This window comes from Drosophila montana, unplaced genomic scaffold (genome assembly GCF_035044405.1).
Source record: "Drosophila montana isolate Dmon_TW-CO22-7 unplaced genomic scaffold, ASM3504440v1 contig_2803_1, whole genome shotgun sequence".
NCBI lineage: Eukaryota > Metazoa > Arthropoda > Insecta > Diptera > Drosophilidae > Drosophila > Drosophila montana.
The window spans coordinates 1-17,505 of record NW_026997675.1 but is presented as its reverse complement, the minus strand read 5'-3'; the positions used below and the strand labels follow the sequence as shown (position 1 = coordinate 17,505).

The 17,505-nt window shown below is 39.1% G+C and overlaps 2 pseudogenes; both read left to right on the top strand.

The window, feature by feature from the left end:
* Window positions 1–1,595: 1,595 nt before the first annotated feature.
* LOC135430033 (von Willebrand factor A domain-containing protein 8-like) lies at window positions 1,596–4,520 on the top strand (annotated as a pseudogene).
* A 97-nt stretch (window positions 4,521–4,617) lies between these two features.
* Window positions 4,618–9,362, top strand: LOC135430034 (von Willebrand factor A domain-containing protein 8-like; annotated as a pseudogene).
* The last annotated feature ends 8,143 nt before the right edge of the window (window positions 9,363–17,505 follow it).

Sequence of the window (17,505 nt, the reverse complement as noted above, 5' to 3'; positions counted from 1 at the left end):
GGTCGCCTTTGTACTTCGCCGCCACTGCCCAAAGCCGTCCGCTTTTTGATAATGAAACTTGTATTTATATTTCTGTGTTATGGCTCATGGCTGCGAGGCTCGTTGATTTGTTTTAACGTTTTTTTTTGTTTTTTCGGCTTCTAGCCTGCGCAACGTTACTCCCGGATTGCATTTCGTTTTACGCACAAATACTTTTCGTACTTATATTTGTACAAACAATTTCGTGTGGATTTTGTTTTTATATATGATTGGGCGCCTGTTATCGCTAGACCCTTGGCAAATATTTAGTTTGTTGATTAATATAAGTAAACAGACTGATGGCAGTCGGCTTGACTGACCAAATAATAACGCGATGGTTATTTTAATGAGTTAACTTTACTTATTATGTTCTGCTACGCTGACTATGTCACCTCGAGATATGTTAAAGACTAATTTGATAATATATGACTGTTACTAGCTAGCCCTAGTCTATGACGCAACGCCGGCCAAAGGCAGCCTGGTCAGCACTATTTCATTGTATCATACTGACTGGTGCTCAATTTAGTCGCTTATTTTTTATTTATGTTAACCTGTATATTTGTCCTAATTACAGTTTTGTCATAATCCCTTAATCTATATAACTCCTTTTTATACCCTGAAACAGGGGTATAATGTATTTGCGCAAATGTAGAAGGCAGAAGGATGCGTCTCCGACCCCATGTAGTATAAATGTTCTTGATCTGCAATTATAGCCGAGTGGATCTAGCCGTCTGTCTATCCGTCCGTTCGTATGTATGAACGCAAGAATCTCAAGTCTTTAACAATAATAGATACCTCGCCCTGTTATCAAGCAATCGATAAAAATCGTTACCTCAGTTCTGTTTGGAGCAAATCCGAAAGCCCCAGTCACCCAATTTGACATCTAGCTTCTAGAATAGTGTATGCAGATCAAGTATCTTTCATTTTATAGCTATCGCTACCACCCGACTTTTTCCCTTAGCTATAAATCAAATAAATAACGTAATTGGAAGACTCCACCAATATAAGGCACAATTTAAATGCAATTATCTTCTTGAGACTGTACAAGTATTCTATTGCACAATAAGATCTACTGCTGATTTCATCAAGATTGGTTAAGAAACACATAAGTTATTGAAGAAAACGTGTGCTGATAAATCTTGACAAGCGACGTGTTCGCGGCAGCTAGCGGAAATTGCAAGAATTTCTGTATGCATGTACAAACATATATTCACTCGCGTCTTTATTGAATTCCGTTCGATGTTGTCATTGTTGCTAACTTTGTTGTCTCTATCTCCGCAAAATGGAACACTGACATTTTCCCCATTTAAAAGCGTACGACGATCACGTTTAACAACATTTAAATGCTCATTTCAGAATTTTTGACCCAGATTCACAACTTTGTATTGTAGATAACAAATGACCCCTTTTAAATATATATTGGCCACTCCTTCTACCGCGTTTGCATTTGTTATCATATACATTATATACTGGGTCGAGCCAAAAGTAGATCGCTACCTTAACTTTGTGGGTGTAATGGTTTAGACTGTAAATAAAAAATTTTTTTTGCGTTTTGTGATTACTGGCAACTTTAATTATTTTATTTTTTTATTGCCCACAGAATAGTTTATGATCGCGAGTTACAGTTATGTGATGGTACAACTTTACTACGTCAAGATCGCTACCAGGAGCTTCTGCGGCAGGGATTTAACAAAGGTCAGCTTACTGAACGAAATGTGTTGCCCATACCCGATTCTTTTCGCATCGTAGCTTTAGGGGAGCTTCCAAAACCCGGTGTTAATGAGTCTAACTGGCTGACACCGGAATTGTTAAGCATGTTTCTCTATCAGGACTTGCTGCCACTTCAGCAGAGTAAAGAGCAAGAACTATTAAAGAAGTTATACGGCCATGTGCCGCCTGAGGTGCTACAGCTTCTAACACTAGCACAACTCTTACGTAGCTCAAAAAATCCATTACTTCATGGTCTGGCCGAGACGCTATCGACACGTCGACTGCTAAAGGTGGGCCGTCGCCTAAAGGCATACCCATCGAGCAACCCAAACAACGTTTGTGAAATTCTGCAGGATATATTTCTGATTAAGTTTATGCCTTCACTTACGCGTACGGCCTTGGAGCAGGCTATAAATCAAGCAGGAATTGAATTACGTTGTAATATCAGTCGAACCGCGACTGGAACCAAAAACAAATCAGCGTAGTGAACAACAAACTACTTATTGGCGAAACTCTGATGCAGTTGCCAGAGACATCACTGGATCAGCAATCGAAGGTGCCTAGCACTCTGTTCTACGAAATGCCACAGCACGTTATGCTGCTAGAGCGCCTTCTGCAGGACTATCTTATAGGTGAGCATTTGCTGTTGGTGGGTAATCAGGGCGTAGGCAAAAACAAGCTCGTCGATCGTTTACTAGAGCTCATGCGCCGGCCCCGTGAATATTTGCAGCTACATAGGGATACAACAGTACACAGCCTAACAGTGCAATCGACTCTACGCGATGGCAGAGTGGTCTTTGAAGACAGCGCCTTGGTGAAAGCTGTAAAAACAGGTCATACGCTCGTTATAGACGAGGCGGACAAAGCGCCGGTTAATGTTTCCTGCATTCTCCGAACTCTAGGCGAGAGCGGTGAGATGCTGCTATCAGATGGGCGTCGGATTTTGCCACACGGGGCTAGTGCAACGGCACCCAATTGCATCGAGACTCACAGTGACTTTCGACTGATTGTGCTAGCAAACCGGCTGGGGTTTCCGTTTTTAGGTAACGATTTCTTTGCGGCGGTAGGCGATGTCTTTAGTTGCCATGCCATCGAAAATCCCACACCCGACTCGGAGATGTAACTATTGAAGCGCTATGGACCAACTGTGCCCAATGAAACGCTCACAATGTTAGTAAATGCATTTGGTGAGCTTCGTACCCTGAGCGAGGGGCTACTTAATTATCCGTACTCTACGCGGGAAGTTGTGAGCATTGTAAGACATTTAGAGCGTTATCCACAAGACGACATGTGCGAGTTAATAGGAAACGTGCTAGACTTTGATCGCTACCAGCCGGAGGCATTGCAGCAGGTCACCCACGTGTTGACTAAACATGGTCTGTTAATCGAGGCATATGCAAAGGACGAATTACAGTCACTGCGCAATCAACGCAATCAACACGGGTTGGATGTGTCAGGATCCAAACTTGGTAAATTGGATCCAAAAAATGAGCCACCTGTAGGTGGCAACACGTGGGCGGGCGGTAGCGGTGGACGTGATACAGCAGGTCTAGGAGGCAAAGGTGGACCATTTCGCCTGGACAAGGGGCATAACGTGTACCAATTGAGCGACGATGAGAAAGCTGATATTCCCGAGAAAATAACACAAGCCGCACGTGAAATGAATCGAAAAGCCTTTGAGCAGAAACTACAAGAGATCAAAATGTCCGCCCACGATCATCGTTTGTATGCGCAATTAAACGATCCCATCCGCATGCCAGTACAGCAGTTAAGGGCCATTTTGGAGGCTATGCAGACTAAGAGTAAAGAACGTCAGTGGCAAAAGTACCAAACTCAAGGCGAGCTAGATGACACACGTCTCATTGAAGGCATCACCGGAGATAAAAACATTTACAAGCGACGTAGCGAGGCAAATCCCTGGGCCGATTATGTCCAGACAAAACCTAATCGCCTTAAGCTTGTGGTTGATGTCTCAGGATCTATGTACAGGTTAGTATTACGCGATTTAACCGTGGTTGTTTTAACTTTTTACTTAACGACTTATCCCAAGGTTTAATGGCCATGATAGACGGTTGGACCGTGAATTAGAGGCGGTATTAATGGTCATGGAAGCATTCGAAGGTTACGAAAAAAAAATTGCTTACGATATTGTTGGCCATAGCGGCGAAGGCTGGAATCTGCCCTTCGTCAACTTGGGTAGTGTCCCTAAAAACGAAAAGGAGCGCTACGATATAATACGTATGATGCGCGCTCACTCACAATTTTGTTGGTCCGGCGATAGCACTGTAAAAGCGGCAGAAGAGGCTTGCACTACTTTAGGCGCTGAGTTAAACTACGACAATGGCATTGTTGTTGTTCTTAGCGATGCTAATCTAGCGCGATATCGCATATTACCAAAGGATCTAGCTCTGTCTCTTAGCTGCGGTGAACCTAAGGTCAAGGGCTATGTTATCTTTATTGGAAGTCTAGCTGAAGAGGCCGACAAGTAATACAGATTTACCCAGATCAACACTGTACCAACTAACTGAAACATCTCTTATTCCAGAATAAAACCCGAATTGCCGGTAGGACAGAGCTACGTATGCATGGACCTAACCAAATTGCCGCAGATATTACAGAATATTTTTACTTCCTCTCTTTTTTAAAATGATTACAAGTTTGGATTGGAAATTGAGCTCGTTTAATTGTAATTTGAGATTTATATTTTTTTTGTGTATTTTTATAGCCTGTTTTAAAAAAAAAATAACTGTACCTAGCTCCGAGCTACTCAAAAACATACACAAACAATTCTACACGTTTCAAGCATGTTACATTTTCTGATAGTTTTGAGATTACACATGTTTCAGATATTTTAAAAATTCCACCAGTAACTGTCGTAGAAAGCGTAAAATGGTTATATCACTAACCAAACAGTTAGTTTCTTCTTTTTATGCTTCAGGTAATAAGGGTCAACATTCATTCATTAATTCAAACTCAGAATCATAAAAAAGAAGGGCGCGCGTCAGACGCCTGCCAATAATGATATTTTATTTTACGCCCATGATCTGCCCATTCACACACATTTGTGTGTGTGTGTGGAGCTCGAAATTCAGAAATCCCAAAATATTGTCAAATTTGCATCGGATAGGCAGGCAGGGACCAACAGGCACACAAGCGCATAAATGCTTCTATTCATATACAAAATATGCAAGTATGCGTGAATAGCAAGTCCAAAAACTTTTAAATGCACACATGCCAACGCTTAGGTACCCTTTCAAACAAGAACGAGCTAAAATGAAAGAATTTCGCATCGACTTGGCAAACCCTTTCATTATTTCATATTACTCGTCCCCTCAAAAGGAAAGAATTGCTACCGACTTTTGAGAAAAATTGCTTGTGCGGACATGTACATACACAAACATTAGAACGGTACAAAGACAAATTGAAAGAGCACTCAGAGTAAGCCAAAGCAGTTTCCTGTAGTGGGAGAGAGATAAAAAACAGCGATGCCGTTCTATCGCACAAATCATATGGATGAGAGTAAGCCAAAGCAGTTTCCTGTAGAGTGAGCAACTAAAAAGACAGCGATGCCGTTCTACGACACAGGTCATATGTATTCTTACTCTCTTGTTGTGAGAACATGCGGGCAGTTCTCGAACCCGAACAAAAACGAAGGCGACTTTGGACCAGCCTAACTGAAAACGCTTGTCACCACTAATTGTACTGTTTGTCCAGTCTATATGTTATTTGGTTAGTGATACTAGTAATAAGGAATTATCGATAGTCTGATTTGTGATGTTGAGTAGACCGGACATGGAGAAAACCGCAAACTCAAGAAAAAAGGGGAAAACGAGACTGGGAATAGTTTTGTCATGTAATTTGGCAAGAAAATTAATAAAATAATTGTTAAATTAAGTAAATTACGTGTAGCCCTAGTCTATGACACAACGCCGCCCAAAGGCAGCCTGGTCAGCACTATTTCATTGTATCATACTGACTAGTGCCCAATTTAGTCGCTTATTTTTTATTTATGTTAACCTGTATATTTGTCCTAATTACAGTTTTGTCATAATCCCTTAATCTATATAACTCCTTTTTGTACCCTGAAACAGGGGTATAATGTATTTGCGCAAATGTAGAAGGCAGAAGGATGCGTCACCGACCCCATGTAGTATAAATGTTCTTGATCTGCAATTATAGCCGAGTGGATCTAGCCGTCTGTCTATCCGTCCGTCCGTATGTATGAACGCAAGGATCTCAAGTCTTTAACAATAATGGATACCTCGCCCTGTTATCAAGCAATCGATAAAAATCGTTACCTCAGTTCTGTTTTGAGCAAATCCGAAAGCCCCAGTCACCCAATTTGACATCAAGCTTCTAGAATAGTGTATGCAGATCAAGTATCTTTCATTTTATAGCTATCGCTACCACCCGACTTTTTCCCTTAGCTATAAATCAAATAAATAACGTAATTGGAAGACTCCACCAATATAAGGCACAATTTAAATGCAATTATCTTCTTGAGACTGTACAAGTATTCTATTGCACAATAAGATCTACTGCTGATTTCATCAAGATTGGTTAAGAAACACATAAGTTATTAAAGAAAACGTGTGCTGATAAATCTTGACAAGCGACGTGTTTGCGGCAGCTACAAACATATATTCACTCGCGTCTTTATTGAATTCCGTTCGATGTTGTCTTTGTTGCTAACTTTGTTGTCTCCATCTCCGCAAAATGGAACACTGACATTTTCCCCATTTAAAAGCGTACGACGATCACGTTTAACAACATTTAAATGCTCATTTCAGAATTTTTGACCCAGATTCACAACTTTGTATTGTAGATAACAAATGACCCCTTTTAAATATATATTGGCCACTCCTTCTACCGCGTTTGCATTTGTTATCATATACATTATATACTGGGTCGAGCCAAAAGTAGATCGCTTCCTTAACTTTGTGGGTGTAATGGTTTAGACTGTAAATACAAATTTTTTTTTGCGTTTTGTTATTACTGGCAACTTTAATTATTTTATTTTTTTATTGCCCACAGAATAGTTCATGATCGCGAGTTACAGTTATGTGATGGTACAACTTTACTACGTCAAGATCGCTACCAGGAGCTTCTGCGGCAGGGATTTAACAAAGGTCAGCTTACTGAACGAAATGTGTTGCCCATACCCGATTCTTTCCGCATCGTAGCTTTAGGGGAGCTTCCAAAACCCGGTGTTAATGAGTCTAACTGGCTGACACCAGAATTGTTAAGCATGTTTCTCTATCAGGAGTTGCGGCCACTTCAGCAGAGTGAAGAGCAAGAACTATTAATGAAGTTATACGGCCATGTGCCGCCTGAGATGCTACAGCTTCTAACACTAGCACAACTCTTACGTAGCTCAAAAAATCCATTACTTCATGGTCTGGCCGAGACGCTATCGACACGTCGACTGCTAAAGGTGGGCCGACGCCTAAAGGCATACCCATCGAGCAACCCAGACAACGTTTGTGAAATTCTGCAGGATATATTTCTGATTAAGTTTATGCCTTCACTTACGCGTACGGCCTTGGAGCAGGCTATAAATCAAGCAGGAATTGAATTACGTTGTAATATAGGTCGAACCTGCGACTGGAACCGAAAACAAATCAGCGTAGAGAACAACAAACTACTTATTGGCGAAACTCTGATGCAGTTGCCAGAGACATCACTGGATCAGCAATCGAAGGTGCCTAGCACTCTGTTCTACGAAATGCCACAGCACGTTATGCTGCTAGAGCGCCTTCTGCAGGACTATCTTATAGGTGAGCATTTGCTGTTGGTGGGTAATCAGGGCGTAGGCAAAAACAAGCTCGTCGATCGTTTACTAGAGCTCATGCGGCGGCCCCGTGAATATTTGCAGCTACATAGGGATACAACAGTACACAGCCTAACAGTGCAATCGACTCTACGCGATGGCAGAGTGGTCTTTGAAGACAGCGCCTTGGTGAAAGCTGTAAAAACAGGTCATACGCTCGTTATAGACGAGGCGGACAAAGCGCCGGTTAATGTTTCCTGCATTCTCCGAACTCTAGGCGAGAGCGGTGAGATGCTGCTATCAGATGGGCGTCGGATTTTGCCACACGGGGCTAGTGCAACGGCACCCAATTGCATCGAGACTCACAGTGAATTTCGACTGATTGTGCTAGCAAACCGGCCGGGGTTTCCGTTTTTAGGTAACGATTTCTTTGCGGCGGTAGGCGATGTCTTTAGTTGCCATGCCATCGAAAATCCCACACCCGACTCGGAGATGTACCTATTGAAGCGTTATGGACCAACTGTGCCCAATGAAACGCTCACAATGTTAGTAAATGCATTTGGTGAGCTTCGTACCCTGGCGGACGAGGGGCTACTTAATTATCCGTACTCTACGCGGGAAGTTGTGAGCATTGTAAGACATTTAGAGCGTTATCCACAAGACGACATGTGCGAGTTAATAGGAAACGTGCTAGACTTTGATCGCTACCAGCCGGAGGCATTGCAGCAGGTCACCCACGTGTTGACTAAACATGGTCTGTTAATCGAGGCATATGCAAAGGACGAATTACAGTCACTGCGCAATCAACGGCAGCTTCAGTTAAGCATCCAACGACACAGCGGGTTGGATGTGTCAGGATCCAAACTTGGTAAATTGGATCCAAAAAATGAGCCACATGTAGGTGGCAACACGTGGGCGGGCGGTAGCGGTGGACGTGATACAGCAGGTCTAGGAGGCAAAGGTGGACCATTTCGCCTGGACAAGGGGCATGACGTGTACCAATTGAGCGACGATGAGAAAGCTGATATTCCCGAGAAAATAACACAAGCCGCACGTGAAATGAATCGAAAAGCCTTTGAGCAGAAACTACAAGAGATCAAAATGTCCGCCCACGATCATCGTTTGTATGCGCAATTAAACAATCCCATCCGCATGCCAGTACAGCAGTTAAGGGCCATTTTGGAGGCTATGCAGACTAAGAGTAAAGAACGTCAGTGGCAAAAGTACCAAACTCAAGGCGAGCTAGATGACACGCGTCTCATTGAAGGCATCACCGGAGATAAAAACATTTACAAGCGACGTAGCGAGGCAAATCCCTGGGCCGATTATGTCCAGACAAAACCTAATCAAAAAAATTGCTTACGATATTGTTGGCCATAGCGGCGAAGGCTGGAATCTGCCCTTCGTCAACTTGGGTAGTGTCCCTAAAAACGAAAAGGAGCGCTTCGATATAATACGTATGATGAGCGCTCATTCACAATTTTGTTGGTCCGGCGATAGCATTGTCAAAGCGGCAGAAGAGGCTTGCACTACGTTAGGCGCAGAGTTAAACTACGACAATGGCATTGTTGTTGTTCTTAGCGATGCTAATCTAGCGCGATATCGCATATTACCAAAGGATCTAGCTCTGTATCTTAGCTGCGGTGAACCTAAGGTCAAGGGCTATGTTATCTTTATTGGAAGTCTAGTTGAAGAGGCCGACAAGTAATACAGATTTACCCAGATTAACACTGTACCAACTAACTGAAACATCTCTTATTCCAGAATAAAAACCGATATGCCGGTAGGACAGAGCTACGTATGCATGGACCTTACCAAATTGCCGCAGATATTACAGAATATTTTTACTTCCTCTCTTTTTTAAATTTTCAAAATAATGGATTTGGAAGCGACGCGTCAGGAGTGGGCGAATGTCAAAAGACAGATGGAGAGTAGTATAAGTAGAAGTATAAGACACATGTTGATTACTAGTAATAAGGAATTATCGATAGTCTGATTTGTGATGTTAAGCAGAGTGGACAACGAGAAAACCGCAGACTCAAGAATTTATTGCAGGAAAGAATTTAGTTAATATATGAAATATAAATTATAATAACAACCATCCTGACAAATAAATATATTTTGTGACATAAGTTTGATACGCCAACGTTGTAATTTCATGTTGGGTTATTTAATGTTGATTAGCCTAACAAGTGGCTTGTGATCGCTTAAAATTTCAAATGGTCTACCATATAAATATGGGCGAAAATATTTTACTGCCTACACTATTGCTAAAAGCTCTTGTTCTATTGAACTGTAATTTTGTTCGTGCTTGTTTAACATTCTACTTGAGAAACTAATTTGCTTGTTATCTTGTGAAAACACAGCTCCTATTGCAAAATTACTTGAGTCAGTTGTTACCTGAATTTTCTGAGTAAAATCTGGACACATTAGTATTAGGTCGTTCATGATTAATAGTTTTAATTTTTCAAACGCTTTTTTATATTCTTAATTTTTAGTATCAATTTTTGCAGCTTTCTTTAAGTAAAGAGTCATGGGTTCTGCAATTTTTGCAAAATCAGGAATGAACTTGCGATCATAACCACATAAACCTAAAAATAATTTAATTTCCTCTTGATGTTTTTGGCAAAGGAAATTCTTGGATTGCCTTCTGGACTTATAATGTGACCTGAAAATTCTATTTCCTTTTTGAAAAATCCACACTTATATAATTGGAATTTCTCTTTTGCCTGTCTTAATTTTTTAAAAACCTTTGTTTATTGAATTTAAATGCTCATCAACCTTTGGATGGCTGCTGGTGTATTTTTAAGTCCAAATGGCATTCGAGTATACTCGTAATGTCCGTATTTGGTAGAAAATGATGTTTTATTGATTGATTTTTGATCCATCATAATCTGATGGAAACCTTTTGCTAAATTTATTGTTGTAAAATATGAGCATCTTCCTAATTTTCCCAAAGTCTCGTTCATTTTTGGAATGGGAAACTTATCATTAATTGTAATGACGTTCAATCCTCTGTTATCGACCACTAATCTAAATTTTGATTTTCCTGAGGTGTCTGCCTTTTTGGTACTATCCATTAGGGACTACAATAAGGCGACTGGCTATGCCGAAAAATACATTGGGTTAGCATATCTTTAATTTGCTTTTCGACTTCTTCTTCGAAAGCGAAAGGATAACCTATGGTTTTTTGTAAATTGAATTTTCATTTTCGTGCTTAACAATGCTCGCGAATGTCAAATTGTCTCATTCTCGATATTGAATGTCACTGAAATTTTTTAGTAATTTTAATAGTTTTTTTTTTTCTTAATAGTTTAGATGATCAACTCGGTAATCTTGTCCACATGTTATTTCATTACTTATTGCTTAATTAATTTCTTGTGTATAACTTTCTGGTTTCAATGTGCTTCAAAGTTTTTTTTTCTGAATTTGGATCCCAAACAACTTTCCTATGCTTGAATGAACTCTCGATAATTATTATTCTGTCATGAGTGTATGTGTAATTATGGTATCGTTTGCCTTTAATAAATTACTGCCTAAATAAAATCGTGTATGTAAAATATCAGGTCTTTTCTAAAGAGTTTATTAGGAGCGGTAATGATTTGGTTTCGAGACAGAGTTCTAATAGAAGAAGGTCTTGTGTAAACTGATATATTAAGGAAATTTTCCCATATTTATTGACGACCCAGTGTCAATGAGACATTTGTAGCGTCTGTTGTAATTTCTATGTACTGGGTTGTCCCGAGGCTATAATTGAAAAACTTTTGGTTTTTATTTCATTATTCTGAATCTCCTCATATTGGTTGTTGTGATAACCATACTCTTCTTGTGCATAATTACTCTGATAGCTTTCTGATTGTTGATATTGATGATTGTTCATCATCATTTGGGAGCCACTAACATTTTTCCGCATACGCTTGTACGATTGATTTATATATACCTACATACCTGGAGTAATGTTTTGATTTAAAGGATTATTTATTTGTGCTTGCTGTTCAAGAGAGAGTTCTCAGTTGAGAGTGATTGACGTGTTTTACTTGTGCTCCAAGATTTTTATATATTTTTCCATTCTGCTTTTATTTCTAAATTTTGAACTTTTTGTGCTTCACTTGTGCAAAGTGCTATCTGTTGTGCAGCGTAAGTCCATAAATTATTGCATTTTATTGAACATGACGTCAGTTCCGTGTTGCTGTTAGTGTCTGTTTTGATTTTTTTGTTTTGGCGCTCCCCTGTGTATACACTTATTTGTGAGTAAGTTTGCTGGTGCATATTTTTGCTTGTGCATCGCGCTCTCACAAATTTTTGCTGTTGCCTTTTGCGCCAAACAATTTGTTTGTGAACGACTATTTTTTGAGCGTTTGTTTTGCTCTATTTTTGTGCACAGTTTTTCGTTTCGTTCTGCGCTCTCGCAACTTCTGCTTAACTTTTAACGCTGGTAGAAATATGTCGTGGTATAAGAAACGTTGCACGTTCAATCAAGCTGATGATTCTGCACAGTCGCAATTTGTTAATTGCTGGAACTGTGAGATGCATGTTAAATGTGCAGGTCTCACTGTCTCATCAAATAGATTTCTCCAGAATGTATAATGAATGAGAAATGAATTCTTAAAAATTAATGATGTGGTTAAGTAACTTTGACTCGAGCTTCGAGTTGTTTAGCAAATATCAATTCGAGTCTCCTCCTAATCGCTTTAGATTCACAATTTTTGCATTTGCCCTCTCCGTCTGTCCAAACACCTACGCCTTTTGTCCGTGCTAGGCAACTTGGATTTCTCCCTAATGCTGTCATTATCGCCTTCTCCAAGCGATTGTTTAAATATTACCCCTGTGGTATCCTGTGGAATGGCCCCGGTAAATCCTGTAGTTGATCCTGCCCCAGTCAGCGAAACTGCTTCAGCACCGTCAGCAAAGGTTGCTAGCAAATCTTCTGCTAGCGTGTCAATAACCAAATTTAATTTTTTCACTCCTTGTGAAATAGCATCATTCAAAATTAATGTTTCACTTGATTCGTTCCCAATCATTTGTGGTCCTAAATTTTGGCCTCCACACATGATTGTTCACGAGTTTAAGCAAAACAAGTAAGAGGTTCTAGTCGGGAGCTCCCGACTAGGGGATACCCTGAACCCTCTTTTTCCAACAGGCGATAGGTATAAAATGAAAGATACTTGATGTATATATAAGTATTATTCTAGTCAAGTATGGTGACTCTAGCGTGACTCTCATATTATTTAACGAAATTGCTCAAAAAACAGGATTTCGATATCGATTACTTGAAAACGGGGCAAGTTATCGAATATCGGAAACAAACTCGATCTGCGCGGACACTAGGAGGACCTACAGCTAAAATTTCAAGTCTCTAGCTCTTATAGGTCTGAGATCCTTGCGTTCATACATACGGACAAATACATTATACCCTTTTTACCCATTTTTAATGGGTTCAGGGTATAAAAAAGCGAAACCAGCCTGTCACCCTTCCGGTCCCTTTGATATAAGGTACCGTTAAATATCTTTTTATGGTTAGCACTTCCTTCGTTTCGGATATAATCGCATTTTCAGAAACATGGTTAAATTCAACCTTATTCGATTTTGAGGTTTTTTCGAACAATTTCATTGTGCATAGAAATGATCGACCGACTCGAGGTGGTGGGGTATTCATTGCCGTTAAAGCCACTCTCTAGTCAGAACCATTCTGTTTTACTATACCTACTGCCGCTGAAATTGTCTCAGTTAAGGTGTCTTTTTCACAACGCGATGTGTGTATTACATGATCCCATGTTCCTCGGTCTTCTGATATTCAAGTCTTTATGAAACATGTTACTTGTATTAAACAAAATTCTTCACACGTGCGTGATAATGACCTTTTCATAGTGTTGGGGGATTTTGATTTACCGAACATCTCTTGGTCATTATTCACTGCCGAAAATTATCTAGTACCCTCAGCTCTAGTACCCTCAGATGGCATGCAATCAATTCAATTTGTAATCCTTTGTATAGAACATCTGATCTTGTATTTGTCAACGATTACCTTACTGCTAATTTGTCCAGCTCCCCTCTTTTATCTCTTTCTGAGGATGTATATCATCCTACTTAAGAGGTTGCAATGTTCAATTGCATTCCTTTTATTTCTCATTCATCAGATACCAATAAGCCCCGCCGTTGCCTTCGCAAAGGAAATTATTCCTTGCTTAATCAACGTATTTATGCAACCGATTGGTCTTTTTTATATGACTCGGTTGATATGAATATTGCTATTAATTTTTTTTACAACACCCTGAATTCCATCTTAGATGTTTGTATTTCAAACTCAATTCCCACCCTGGTTCACTCCCAAACTATCAAACCTAAAATATATAATGTCTAAATATTTAAAAAAGTTAAATAAATCAGGTTCGACTATTGACTTGGCTAAATATTCCATAGCCACGTCGAAGTTATTTTTTCTTAATTCTCAGTGCTATGAGAATTATCTTACCCGTTACAAAAGACAATTTGCCCAAAATACGAGACAGTTTTTTAATTTTGTAAACTTGAAGCGTAAATCTTCAAGTTTGCCATCTTCTTTTTCTCTCGGGATAGATAAAGGTACCAAAGATTCTGATTCTGCTAACCTTATGCTAATTTTTTCCAATCAAATTACTCATCCGTTTGTCCGAATGATAATTCTTACCCTTACAATATTACTTACTCTAGTTCTATAGCTTCTTCTATTATTTCCCATTCCTCTCTCCTTTCTGACATAAATTCTTAAAAATCTCCTGACTCTTCTAGGCCTGACAATATTCCTAGTTGTCTACTCAAGGAGTGTATTTCTTCTCTTCTTCGTCCATTGCTAAAGCTTTTTAATCTATCCCTTGAATCTTCTGTCTTTCCATCACTTTGCAAACAATCTTATATCATTCCTCTCTACAAGAAAGGTGGAAAGTTTGATTTAAAAAATTACAGGGGCATTGCAAAACTGTCTGCTATCCCTAAACTATTTGAAAAAATAATCACTTCAAATTTGCAACATTTCTGCAAATCAGTTGTCTCCCCTATTCAACATGAAATCATAAAGAATCGGTCAACTACGACCAATCTGCTTGAATTTACTTCCTTGGTAAATTATGCTTTCCTTTCTAAAATGCAAACTGATGCCATTTACACTGACTTCAGTAATGCATTTGACTCTGTGCATCATGATATTTTACTTGTTAAACTTGACCGTTTAGGTTTCCCTGCGCCTCTTTTGCTCTGGATTGGAGGAACACTACCTCAAAACAGGTTCACGTTACTTCTGGTGTTCGTGAAGGTAGTCATGTTGGACCTTTACTCTTTACTCTTTTTATAAATTATCTCCCCTAGGATATAGGCGTTCTTTTTGATTCTAAACTCTGCTTCAATCTTCATATAGATACCATCATTATTAAGGGCAAAGGAGTACTTGGATTCATTTAACGTTAGTCTAAAGAATTTAACTTTCCTTTCGTAACAAATCAACTATACATCTCTATTGTTCGCCCTATCCTTGAATCCTGCTCTTGCATCTGGTCTCCGCAGTATAACAAACGCCAGGATCGTATTGAATCTGTTCAGAAGCAATTTCTACTATTTGCCTTACGATTTATAATTTGGACCCCAATCTTCGGTTACAATCCTACTCCAGCAGGCTTCTTCTTTTTGATCTTCCGTAGTTAACCAACCGTAGGACAATTCCCGGTGTTGTCTTCCTACATAAGTTGATTGTTGGTGATATAGATTCTTCTTTTCTGTTAGGGCGTCTTCAATTCTCTGTTCCGTCTAGACCTACCAGGATATATCGCCACTTTTTCCTACCAACGTGCACAACAGACTACGCTATGCACAATCCTTTTCGCGTGTTATGTAAAAATTACAATAGTTTGCATTACGTTTTATCTACCGAACTTTATCTACCTGAACTTTTTATCCTGATAAAATCGTTTCTTTTACGATACCTTCGGAAACTCACTGACTATTCCCAGCTATGAGTAAAGGCATAGCTTGCCACTCAGGCTATAAATTTTCCCTCACCGGTGATCGCTGATTTCCCATCACTATCTCTTAATGCTATCTCTATATATCCAGTATATAAACCAAATTTTGTAACTTAATTAATACCTAATGAAACCTCAGTCCAAGGAATCAGCGTCGCAGTCGGCGTCGGCGTCTCCAGCTTGGTGTTGTTGTATATGAGGAAATGCTGAAAATTCTGCATTTCGCAGGGGTTCGCGTTTCTTGGGAACCAATAAACTTTATTGGTTCCGCTGATTCCTCAATTATTGGCATGTGCCATAGTTGTGCCTAATTAGCGATCCCACGGTTTGGCTGTCCAACGAGCGCGTTGACCTCCTATGCACCTAAAATTGTATACGCGACATCTTACTTCAGCTTTTCCCAGCACGTTGAATGGCAACGTGCGGGAACCAAATGTTGTCAAGCTGATTATCCAAAGATGATATTTGGATAACTTAGGTATTAACTGCTCCCTCTCTGATCTCGAACGTCCCGGTCGATTGTTAGAAACTAGGTAGATCGTGGATGCTTCTATGTTTTTTTATGTAGTTTTCCGGGGGAGTTTCTGTTACGTCAACATTATCGGGGCGCTATTCGTTACTGGTGGGAGTGGCAGTAACTTCAATAACAGTGGTTTGCCTGCACAGCTTGAGCTTTAGTGCATAGGCAACGAAGATCAATAATATTCCTGAAGTTATTCCAAAATTAGTGATGGTGTTTGTATTGAAATTGTCTCTTAGCATGCCTATCTTCTCAGTGTTCTTGGTATGGAGATCTCTCATTAGCTGCAGTGACAACACCTCTTCTATCGCCGTTATTGGCCTTTCCAGTTATATCATGGAGGTTTCATATGAAGAGAAAAATTTATTTCCTATGCCTAATGTACAGTTGTTTAATTGAATTACAAATGACCCTTTAACTAATTTTAGATCGTTATCGATAGAAATGTTACCCTTAAAATCGTTAAGAAGAATAATGCCTGTGTCTATTGATTCTATTGTTTTTATATAGTCATTGTTGGTAATGGTACAATTATTGTGCCTGCTTGTTAAAAACTTAGAAATGCAGTTATCGTTTGAAATATCTATAATGTTTGATTTTAAACACATGCTGATTTTATTAATATTTTTACATTGATTGTTAATTGATTGTCTCATAGATGGAAAATATGCGGTTTCTAAAATTTGAAGTCTATTTTCTTTTTCGTTCCTGTGTGCTCTATTGTTCCTACTCGTTCGTTATATCTTCTACTAAAATTTTTTTTTAATTATTACATTATTGTCGTTATTTATCTTGTTTATCCTATCTATAATGTCTTTGTTTATTAAAACTTGTTCAATATTTTTTTTTTTTTATATTGTTTAAGTTATTTGATATTATCTCGAAATCTTCATGGTCTGGATTTCCTGCAATCCATTTCCATACAGATCCGATTTCGTTTATGGTCCTTTTTCGAATTATGTGGGAAGTTAGTTTGTTGATTTGAAAGTTAATTAAATTGATTTCGTTTTTTATAAAAGGAAAGAGAGGATTGGTTTGGGAAATGCTAATAAGATCTCTTTCTTTTTGATCTGTGGTGACCTTATAATCGTTAATGTTAATATGGTTTAAAATTTCCTGACAGTACTCTACTATCTCTATTACTATGACGGTTGAGTGCTTGTTTTCTTTTACTATTTCTTCTTTAAAACGTTTAGACATTTTAGTCCCTACTCTGTTATTTTGTTTAACGAAAATTTTATCGCCAGGTGCATACTGAATAACTTCTTTTTTGTTTTTGTTGCGAAAATATAAATCCTGCTGTTGTTTTTTTAAGAGTTTTTGATAATTATTGTTTCTAGTTTTTTCGTAGTCTGCTTTACCAAAGTGAGTAGGTCTTCCGAAAAATAAATCAACGGGTTTTTACCCTGGGGTAGAATGAATAGTATGATTGTGTTCACACACTGCCAATTCTAGTAGTTCGTCAAAATTCTCTAAGCCTTTTTCTTGTTGTATGC